Genomic DNA, 12,010 nt, shown 5'->3' on the forward strand with positions numbered 1-12,010 from the left:
CCGGGTGCTGCGGTAGAATATCAGCCGGCACTTTGGTGTCACCTCTTCGGAGGGCGACACCGGGTCCGGCCCACACACCCCCGCACACAACATGTGACGCCACTGCCTCTAAATAAAGACGTATAATAACAACGCAGTTTAAATGTTACCATGTTACCATAATGTTTCATTAGACAGAGGTGAGTTCAGTATTACTCCCCCCTGAGTTGCTTCTCCCATCACTTGGGAGATGCAGTTGTGTTTTAGAGTTGCTCAAAACCTGCTCTCATCTGGTAAAACCAGTTCAGTATGGCTGGGCTGATAGTGTCAACGTCTCCACAATGACTGGACTTAGCTATGACTATATTAACGAATACCCAGTGCTCTCAAGGGGAATAGATTTTCCAACAATATGCAGTTACACATTACACCAGTGTTTTTTAACCACTATGCCGTGGCAGACTAGTGTGCCCTGAGCAGTCTCCAGGTGTGCCGCCATAGAAGCAGAGCCAGGCCCGTCAGTGTTTTGCCGCTACTGAGGCCCTGGAACGATCAATACTGGTGGGTTTAGAAGTTACAGAGCCGGTTCTAATTTTGGGCCGAGGCAGTGTTAGGCTCTTCTGGCTTACTCAGATCTGGCTCAGGTGTTACCTATGGAGAAGCTGCGACATGACATCCTAGGACATGCAACTGCACCATGCATCACCATTATATTTGAGTGTGCCTTGGTAATATTTTAATCTTGTTCAGTGTGCCGCAAGTTGTAAAAGGTTAAAAATCTCTGCATTACACAGAGAATTACTAGAAGACATCAGTCATTTTCGCTCACATCTTTATGGGGGGATTCAATAAAATGCGATATTGATTGAATAGCCTCAGGAATGAGTGCCCGGAGCTATACAGTTAGCCACATTGCATCCGGCACTTAAGTCAGGAGATGCAGGTTACTGCACCTTAAGAATGCTGTTTAGTCATGGCAAACGGCATTCTCCATCCTAAAGGGTCTATGTACTACTAAGGGGTCTATTCATGAAGCAGTGAAAAGTGTGGAGAAGTGAGCCAGTGGAGAAGCTGCCCATGGCAACCAATCAGCATTGAAGTAACATTTATAATTTGCATACTATACAATTGTATGGAGCAGCTGAGTGGTTGCCATGGGCAACTTCTCCATAGGCTCACTTCTCCACGCTTTTTACTGCTTCATGAATATACCCCTAAGCCTGGGAGAGAGATAACGTACCGACCAACTAGCTCCTAACTGACTGCACCAGCCAATCATTATGGTTTGAAAAATGATAGGAGATGATTGGTGGGTACATTATCACCTTTCACTTATCACTGCTTTATCACTTCTCCAGGCTTAATACATATGCCCTATAGCCTGTAACATGGCAGTTAGGAGCTGACTGACTGGGACTTTATCTCCTTCCACTTTATCTGTCTACAAGGCTTAGTACATAGCCCCCTAAGTGCTGGGTGCATGCCTGCAACTGACATTGTGGCACTAGTTTTGTCAGATTTAAATCCACACTTAGGGGTCTATTCATGAAGCAGTGAAAAGTGTGGAGAAGTGAGCCAGTGGAGAAGTTGCCCATGGCAACCAATCAGCATTCAAGTAACATTTATAATTTGCATACTATACAACTGTACGGAGCAGCTGATTGGTTGCCATGGGCAACTTCTCCACAGGCTCACTTCTCCAATCTTTTCACACTTCATGAATAGACCCCTAAGGGAGGGTTGAAGCAGAAATCCGTGGCTAGTTGAATAGCTCCGGACACTCATTCCCAGCCCTGTCTAATTGACTTCCCCCTTCTGTGGCACGAGAGAAAATTGGAGATGTTAGTGGCTATAAGGTGCATTCTAGCTACCCCGCGGCTTCCCGACAACACGTCGCTGTCCTCACCGCCCAAGTATCTTTGTTTTAGTTTTCTCTACCAAAAAAACTTGCCTTGTCACCTTCCTTAGCAACATGATTCTACATATAGAATAACCCTCCTCTTTTCTGCAGCCTCTCATATTCATTGCTTCATCCAACAATGCTTCGGTTATACTACATCATATTTCTCTTACAACATGGGTCTTCAACCTGCGACCCTCCAGCTGCTGTGGAACTACACATCCCAGCATGCCCTGCCTCAGTTTTAGCATACCTTAATAGCAAAACTGTGGCAGGGCATGCTGGGATGTGTAGTTTCACAGCAGCTGGAGGGCCACAGGATGAAGACCCATGCTATATATAATTACGGACCCCATTGTAGCGATAAACATGATTACCCGTCCGCTATATTTACGAGTGTTCGACTGTGGCGGGCAGGATCGGTTACGGTCATTCTACCGGTCCGCGTGGTTGTGCGGATTCATTAACAGGATTGCGCATACTCAATGGAACGAAAAGCCCAGATTTGTGTTTTTAATTCCACAAAGGTCAAAATTGAAGTGAAGCATTAAGACATATTTTATTTATTTGTATTCATGATATTTAAATCTGAATCCTTTAAAAAGAAAAAGAAACTTTAATATAATAAAAACGTTTTCTATAATATTTATCATGTTAACGCCCTCCTGAGATTGTGTTACTAGGCAGGTGCAAGTGTCGATGCTGGACCCGATGGTGCACCGATTGTGGACTGTCTATACCCACTGCTGGTGATACTGTTCACAGGTGTGCAGAAAATGGGCGTATCATGGCTTGTACATTCCGGCACGCGCTAGTGCACAAGGAGAAGGCCGAAACGCCACCTTGGATTCAGGCTCAATATCTTTCCCACTTGTTTTTCCCTTTATCCTCCTCATTTCCTAGTTGGAAATCCCCTCTAGCCATCCTTCCCCTCACACTGCTATACCATCCCCACTGAGATGCAGTCTGTCTCTACGGTAGTGATGGCGGTGGATCTGCCGTATGAATAAAGTATGCCGCAGGATCAGTGTTCACTTATATGACTGCAGACAGATGCCTAGTAATCAGTAATATGAATGTTCTAAGACAATAGGCTTAATGTGTATGCAGGAATTAATTGCAGCGGGACCTGCAGAGCATTGCACAGTCTTCTGCACTGTCAGTGTCAGGCACTGACTGGTCAGGAGGCGCGCTCTGTCCTGCTTGGCAGCCTTCGTTCTGTGCATCTGCGCCTGAACAGATGGCATTCTCTGAACATGGGCACCATCCAGAGTGAGATCGGGAGGGGTGACTACAAAGAGAGGGAGATAGAGGTGTATGGTGGGGAGGGGGAGCGGGCATTGACAAGGTACAGCATACATCCCCCATGCTATCTGCTGCAGAGCGAGGCTTCTGTTTGCGAGACAGACGTTCTCTCTGGGTTGGTGTTATAGTGGGTGGCACAGCGCGAGGCAGTCTTGACACAAGCTATGTATCGCCTTCCTCACTACATTATTCAAGCTCCGTGGACAGGTGGCCCATACCTGTGACACTGATACCTCGGATAAATGGTGTCATTGATCCTCATGATACGCAGTCCATATATATAATTTATGAATAAGCTGCAGCTCATTTTACAAGTTCGGTTCTTTGGCCAGCCAAGAAATGCCAATGACTGCAGATGGCACGGAAGATAGATGCTGGGTATGTCTCTCAACAGATAAGCGTACATGAATTTACGTCCCTCCATGAAACATACACTTTCTATTTTGCATTTAAATGAGTGATTCTTTCTTCCAGTTACCAATGGAAGTGGATTATTCACAGCCAGTCTGATTGACGTGCTGGATTTCTAGCCAGGGGTCTGACCCGTTAATGGACTCTAGCAATGCACTGTGCTGCAAATGAAGAGGAAGTGTCACTATTAGCTCTGCAGGTGTCACTGATGTACATAGTGTGTGATACCTCAGATCATCTAGAATACCGGAGGAACATTATTATGGCGCATATACAGACACATTCACAAGTCCCCCCACTATAATCTCCCCACTGCAGCACAAACAAATACTATAAAATGTATGATGGTAGGAATTATGTAATAACAGTATATTCATCTCAGTGGGATAAAACACGGCAATGATCTGCAAGGGCGGTGCAAGCATCATGTGAGATACTGTGGTAGCTGTGATCTAGTAGTATATCCGTATTGTTCATCTGATCATCTTGTTTACTTTAGATTAAGGACATTGGGGGTTATTCAGAGTTGTTAGCAAACCAAAGGAGCAAGTAGTTGTGCAGAACTATGTAGCATTGCAGGTGGGGCAGATGTAACATGTGCAGAGAGAGTTAGATTTGGGTGGGTTATATTGTTGCTGTGCAGGGTATATACTGGCTGATTCATTTTTACACTGCAATTTAGATTTCAGTTTGAACACACCCCACCCAAATCGAACTCTCTCTGCACATGTTACATCTGCCCCACCTGCAGTGCAGCATGTTTTTGCACAATTTTTAACTTTTTTGGTTTGCTAAACAACCCTGAATAAGGCCCAATATCATACCTCCCCACTGTCCTACCCACGAGTCACAGTGTCCTGTGGTGGTGGTGGGGCAGTTGGGAGCATTTGTTCACTGGGGTAGAGGGACAGGGGGCAGCTCACAGAGCACTTGACATGTCCTCCCACAGCTGCGAAAAGTGGGGGCGTGACCCGTGATCGCAGCATTTCCACGAGGCCACGCCCCATATCCACGAGGTCATGCCCCCTATTTTTGGGCCTGTGTCACTCCTCCTAACTTTCGAAAGTTGGGAGATATGCAATATATTGTGGAGAGTATGCAATATCCAGTTCCCACTTTCCTCTCAGGTACAGCAATGCACGTGTATAATAACCCCCATACATTAGTTGGACACCATGGTTATGCTGTGTAAATCAGAGAGCTTATACTGTATTCCCAGAATTTATATTCATGATACCAAAACTCATTAGTGGAAACTAAATTACAGTTTCACTGCATTTGCTATTCAGGCAGCGTATGCTGGCTCCTCCGATTGTCATAGGGGTATCTTCATTTTCTATTTATAAAAATAGGATCCCTAGACAAGAGTGACGCACAGATAGGGCAATTGGGTTAAAGGCCATTCAGAAACATGAAAAGAAACCAAATCAATAAAAAGTACTGTATAAAAGTTCTGTATGGGAGGTTTGCACTTAATATCTTGTTGTTTTTTTCATTGCTTTTATCTGTTTCACCAGCTGTCCCTGTATTCTTGATCTGCTGTTCTGTGTCTGCTGTGTATAACCAAATTATTACCCCAGTGACTAGATTCTCAGGCCCCAGTACCGTAAATCCGTTGTCTGCTGTCATTATTTTACTGGCTCGACATATACATAGCGTCTGTAAGGGTGGTAGAGAGACTTTAGCGGGTGACTCAGGCGAGACCCTCTTTTGTAAAATCTTATAGCAATGGTTTTCTTTGACAATTCCAATTAGATTGAAAGCTCTGTGGGCCAGTGCATTTCATGGGATTGCATACCTCCCAACATGACCCTCTCCAGGAGGGACAGATAACTCTGCTCGCGGACTTCCCTCTTAATGTATGATTGCCATCACCTGTGCTGAAACGCCTTTCTTATCCATGAACCTGTTCAACACAGGTGCAGGCTATCATAAATGAAGAGAAAAGTCCAGGAGGAGAGCATTGTGTACCTCCTGGAGAGGGTCATGTTGGGAGGTATGGGATTGTGTTTAAGTGTGTGTGTAATTATTTTTCACAATGTGGTATCTTTCATATTATATTTTTGTGTGTGATACATTACCCTGGAATGTGCCTAGATACACAGCTGCTTTATTGATCAAGCAATGGTAATGATTTATCATCCTGTCTCAGTCCTCTACAAAACCTGGACTGTTTATGTATCTCCTATAATACCCTTGAGGAAGACCCTTTAATACTCATTAAAAGAGGGGGAGGGCTACTGCGTATGTATGTGTGTCTGTGTGTCTGTGTGAAGGGGGTGGGGGTCAACTAATTGGTTAAATTAGGAACTTCATTATATTGCCAGATGATGAAATACTGATTTGTAAATCTTCTGTGTTAGAAGTTTTATTTATTGATCCATAGTATCACCATCATCATTTATCCACAGCATCATACAGTCTACATGAGTACAGTCTAAGCATAATAACAAGATGTCTGGTACACATAAAAGTATTAGTTATACACACAGATGCGAGGTTAAGTAGCACAAAACAAATACAGATCCCGTACAAGGTGAACATAGCAGAAAACACCCACTTTATAACATTGTAGCATGAAATATGATTGGTCACACACACAAAAAAAGAGAAAATGCGGGTGCACACACTAAACACTAAGAACTGACAATCAGAACAATAATAATAAACTCTAAATTGAGGTTCTTGGCATAATTTTTGGCCAAAAAATTATGGACCCACCTACCATGGCCAGGTGGCCTCATCAGGTAGGTCCCTAACATTCCTAAGGTAAAAGTCCAGAACACAGGACCCCAGAGCCAGCACAGCCCAAACACCCCAAGGCATTACACTAGCAAGAAGATGCATTTTAAGTGTTAAAAAGGTGTTACATTAATATGATTGGTACAAGCAGGTTTATACAGAGAGGGGACAGACATGAAATTTAGGAAAATGAGGGCAGGGCTGTAACTAGGTGTGTGCAAGCAGTGCCACTGCGCTTGTATGTGGCTTACATGGTGCCCGGAACCTAACCCTGCAGCCTGAAAAGCTGCCTTTAGAGCCACCTGCAGCACCTTCAGGAAACTCTGGACACTCGGCTTCTTCCTGCTACCAACAGCCTGACTCCCTTGCCATGACATCATAAGATCACATATGCAGGGGTGGGGCAACCCAGAGTACATTATCTCCCTGCTTCAACCCTGAGCAAGGGCCCTGCTCACAATAGCATACAATCTAGAAGACGGGGCGGAATAACTGACTTGAGTGTGTGGTGAGCTGGTATAGTGCAAAGCTAATATGGTCATTGTGAGAACCTTTGTCTTTAATTTGACTAAAAAAATAAAAAGATTTACACCATATTTGCTGAACACTCCTCCCCCACCCCCACCCCCCAGGAGATACAAGAGGGGGAGCCTTGTGGTAGGTGTACAATGCATGATCGTGACCCACCCCTGCTACATTCCCTGGGGAAGTGGGTGGTTTCGTAAGATTGGCCATGCAGGGGAAAGTGAAAACAGAAAGGGGGGGGGGGGGGGGTTATTTTCCCCCCTACTATCCTCCTGCCCACAAAATAGTACTTGCAGCAATACTTCAGAACTATATGGTAATAGAAATTTAGAGATATTTGTTGCATATATTTGCAAATGCATGTTAAGCTGCCGAGCCCCTCATGGCTTCACTGATTATCGGCAGTCCTTACACTGCATGATACCAGTGCCCACTTAGGGCCATGTAATTGTCTACTGTAAGGCTTCACGATAAAGGCCCATACAGAAATATATCCAAATTGAGGGCTCGCTAACCTAGGAGCCACACCTGGGATCTCTAAGTAGCACTACAGGAACCAGCATGCCTTCCAAATGCTGATCCCATATAATGCCTCTCTGGGAAAGTGAGAAATTCTAATGTACACACCTTTCCCCCTGATACCTACCCCTTGTGGGCTCGCTGTTCTGTGCTGCTCCCGACATCGGAGGGGGTAAATATATCCCCTCCCCATCCCCTACCCTAACCCATACCATCAGAGGGTGTTGGCTACAGCTAACCCTCAGGAGGTGTCAACTAGGGCTAACCCCCCCCTAGGGCCCAATCCTAACCACCCCTAGTGTCATCCCCCCCCCCTCCTTCTCCTCCTCCCCCTCCCCCAACCCAGTACCCAGATGTCGGCTGTCAGTGATCCGCCAACTGTGTCCTGAGTGGTGTCGGGATTCTGGCGTCGGTCACATGACCATTGTCATCCCAACAGCCAGGATGCTAAATGCATCATGTGTAAACATAGAATTAGGCAGAAACTGCAATTTCTACATACATTTTATTGGGGGAGGGGGTGTAATCTTGATAAATTGATCCCTAAGTGTTTATGTTGCCAGGGTTATTTACAAAGACTTTTATTTGAATTATTCACAAAAGAGGTCAAAGATTAGGATATTGAAAAGCTGCACAGATAGGAATCGATAATGTGTTATGTTTGCATGAGAAGAGGCCTGTCTGTCTAATACACAGGTGTCTCCAGTTGAGCAGGTAGTGAAGGAGTCAGTTATTTGAGAACATAACACTTATTTTGGCTCGCCTATGTGCAGCATTACTGTGCAGCAGCCTCTGAGAAATGTGTACAGCTTTGAGCAAGTGTACAGCACCAAATTAATTTAGTAAAAGGCAAGCTGCAGAAAGACGTATCGACGCAAACTGTATAATCTGTAAAATCCTATGCCGTGACATTGTCTCACGCCTATGATGTCATTTTGTACAGCACTGTATATACTATCTGAGCTGTATAAATTAGAGATGAGCGCCTGAAATTTTTCGGGTTTTGTGTTTTGGTTTTGGGTTCGGTTCCGCGGCCGTGTTTTGGGTTCGGACGCGTTTTGGCAAAACCTCACCGAATTTTTTTTGTCGGATTCGGGTGTGTTTTGGATTCGGGTGTTTTTTTCCAAAAACACTAAAAAACAGCTTAAATCATAGAATTTGGGGGTCATTTTGATCCCAAAGTATTATTAACCTCAAAAACCATAATTTACACTCATTTTCAGTCTATTCTGAATACCTCACACCTCACAATATTATTTTTAGTCCTAAAATTTGCACCGAGGTCGCTGTGTGAGTAAGATAAGCGACCCTAGTGGCCGACACAAACACCGGGCCCATCTAGGAGTGGCACTGCAGTGTCACGCAGGATGTCCCTTCCAAAAAACCCTCCCCAAACAGCACATGACGCAAAGAAAAAAAGAGGCGCAATGAGGTAGCTGTGTGAGTAAGATTAGCGACCCTAGTGGCCGACACAAACACCGGGCCCATCTAGGAGTGGCACTGCAGTGTCACGCAGGATGGCCCTTCCAAAAAACCCTCCCCAAACAGCACATGACGCAAAGAAAAAAAGAGGCGCAATGAGGTAGCTGACTGTGTGAGTAAGATTAGCGACCCTAGTGGCCGACACAAACACCGGGCCCATCTAGGAGTGGCACTGCAGTGTCACGCAGGATGGCCCTTCCAAAAAACCCTCCCCAAACAGCACATCAGAATCCTCCTGGTCAATTTCCTCCCCAGCGCCAGCAACACCCATATCCTCCTCATCCTGGTGTACTTCAACACTGACATCTTCAATCTGACTATCAGGAACTGGACTGCGGGTGCTCCTTCCAGCACTTGCAGGGGGCGTGCAAATGGTGGAAGGCGCATGCTCTTCACGTCCAGTGTTGGGAAGGTCAGGCATCGCAACCGACACAATTGGACTCTCCTTGTGGATTTGGGATTTCAAAGAACGCACAGTTCTTTGCGGTGCTTTTGCCAGCTTGAGTCTTTTCAGTTTTCTAGCGAGAGGCTGAGTGCTTCCATCCTCATGTGAAGCTGAACCACTAGCCATGAACATAGGCCAGGGCCTCAGCCGTTCCTTGCCACTCCGTGTGGTAAATGGCATATTGGCAAGTTTACGCTTCTCCTCCGACAATTTTATTTTAGGTTTTGGAGTCCTTTTTTTACTGATATTTGGTGTTTTGGTTTTGACATGCTCTGTACTATGCCATTGGGCATCGGCCTTGGCAGACGACGTTGCTGGCATTTCATCGTCTCGGCCATGAATAGTGGCAGCAGCTTCAGCACGAGGTGGAAGTGGATCTTGATCTTTCCCTAATTTTGGAACCTCAACATTTTTGTTCTCCATATTTTAATAGGCACAACTAAAAGGCACCTCAGGTAAACAATGGAGATGGATGGATTGGATACTAGTATACAATTATGGACGGGCTGCCGAGTGCCGACACAGAGGTAGCCACAGCCGTGAACTACCGCACTGTACTGTGTCTGCTGCTAATATATAGACTGGTTGATAAAGAGATAGTATACTCGTAACTAGTATGTATGTATAAAGAAAGAAAAAAAACCACGGTTAGGTGGTATATACAATTATGGACGGGCTGCCGAGTGCCGACACAGAGGTAGCCACAGCCGTGAACTACCGCACTGTACTGTGTCTGCTGCTAATATATAGACTGGTTGATAAAGAGATAGTATACTCGTAACTAGTATGTATGTATAAAGAAAGAAAAAAAAACCACGGTTAGGTGGTATATACAATTATGGACGGGCTGCCGAGTGCCGACACAGAGGTAGCCACAGCCGTGAACTACCGCACCGCACTGTACTGTGTCTGCTGCTAATATATAGACTGGTTGATAAAGAGATAGTATACTCGTAACTAGTATGTATGTATAAAGAAAGAAAAAAAAACCACGGTTAGGTGGTATATACAATTATGGACGGGCTGCCGAGTGCCGACACAGAGGTAGCCACAGCCATGAACTACCGCACTGTACTGTGTCTGCTGCTAATATATAGACTGGTTGATAAAGAGATAGTATACTCGTAACTAGTATGTATGTATAAAGAAAGAAAAAAAAACCACGGTTAGGTGGTATATACAATTATGGACGGGCTGCCGAGTGCCGACACAGAGGTAGCCACAGCCGTGAACTACCGCACTGTACTGTGTCTGCTGCTAATATATAGACTGGTTGATAAAGAGATAGTATACTCGTAACTAGTATGTATGTATGTATAAAGAAAGAAAAAAAAAACCACGGTTAGGTGGTATATACAATTATGGACGGGCTGCCGAGTGCCGACACAGAGGTAGCCACAGCCGTGAACTACCGCACTGTACTGTGTCTGCTGCTAATATATAGACTGGTTGATAAAGAGATAGTATACTCGTAACTAGTATGTATGTATAAAGAAAGAAAAAAAAACCACGGTTAGGTCACTGGTATATACAATTATGGACGGGCTGCCGAGTGCCGACACAGAGGTAGCCACAGCCGTGAACTACCGCACTGTACTGTGTCTGCTGCTAATATATAGACTGGTTGATAAAGAGATAGTATACTCGTAACTAGTATGTATAAAGAAAGAAAAAAAAACCACGGTTAGGTGGTATATACAATTATGGACGGGCTGCCGAGTGCCGACACAGAGGTAGCCACAGCCGTGAACTACCGCACTGTACTGTGTCTGCTGCTAATATATAGACTGGTTGATAAAGAGATAGTATACTCGTAACTAGTATGTATGTATAAAGAAAGAAAAAAAAACCACGGTTAGGTGGTATATACAATTATGGACGGGCTGCCGAGTGCCGACACAGAGGTAGCCACAGCCGTGAACTACCGCACTGTACTGTGTCTGCTGCTAATATATAGACTGGTTGATAAAGAGATAGTATACTCGTAACTAGTATGTATGTATAAAGAAAGAAAAAAAAACCACGGTTAGGTCACTGGTATATACAATTATGGACGGGCTGCCGAGTGCCGACACAGAGGTAGCCACAGCCGTGAACTACCGCACTGTACTGTGTCTGCTGCTAATATAGACTGGTTGATAAAGAGATAGTATACTACTAATATTATATACTGGTGGTCAGGTCACTGGTCACTAGTCACACTGGCAGTGGCACTCCTGCAGCAAAAGTGTGCACTGTTTAATTTTAATATAATATTATGTACTCCTGGCTCCTGCTATAACCTATAACTGGCACTGCAGTAGTGCTCCCCAGTCTCCCCCACAATTATAAGCTGTGTGAGCTGAGCAGTCAGACAGATATATAATATATATAGATGATGCAGCACACTGGCCTGAGCCTGAGCAGTGCACACAGATATGGTATGTATGTGACTGAGTCACTGTGTGCTGTGTATCGCTTTTTTCAGGCAGAGAACGGATTATAAATAAAAGTGGTGGTCACTGGTCACTATCAGCAAAACTCTGCACTGTACACTACTGAGTACTCCTAATGCTCCCCAAAATTAGTAAATCAAGTGTCTCTCTAATCTATTCTAATTCTAAACGGAGAGGACGCCAGCCACGTCCTCTCCCTATCAATCTCAATGCACGTGTGAAAATGGCGGCGACGCGCGGCTCCTTATATAGAATCCGAGTCTCGCG

At 44.8% G+C, this 12,010-nt stretch overlaps 1 protein-coding gene across 5 annotated transcripts in view; it reads left to right on the forward strand.

The window, feature by feature from the left end:
* DSCAML1 (DS cell adhesion molecule like 1) overlaps window positions 1-12,010 on the forward strand; it is a 392,568-nt gene that overhangs the window by 253,308 nt on the left and 127,250 nt on the right. The gene's annotated exons all lie outside the window — the stretch shown is intronic.

Source organism: Pseudophryne corroboree, chromosome 10, assembly GCF_028390025.1.
Source record: "Pseudophryne corroboree isolate aPseCor3 chromosome 10, aPseCor3.hap2, whole genome shotgun sequence".
NCBI classification, from domain to species: Eukaryota; Metazoa; Chordata; class Amphibia; order Anura; family Myobatrachidae; genus Pseudophryne; species Pseudophryne corroboree.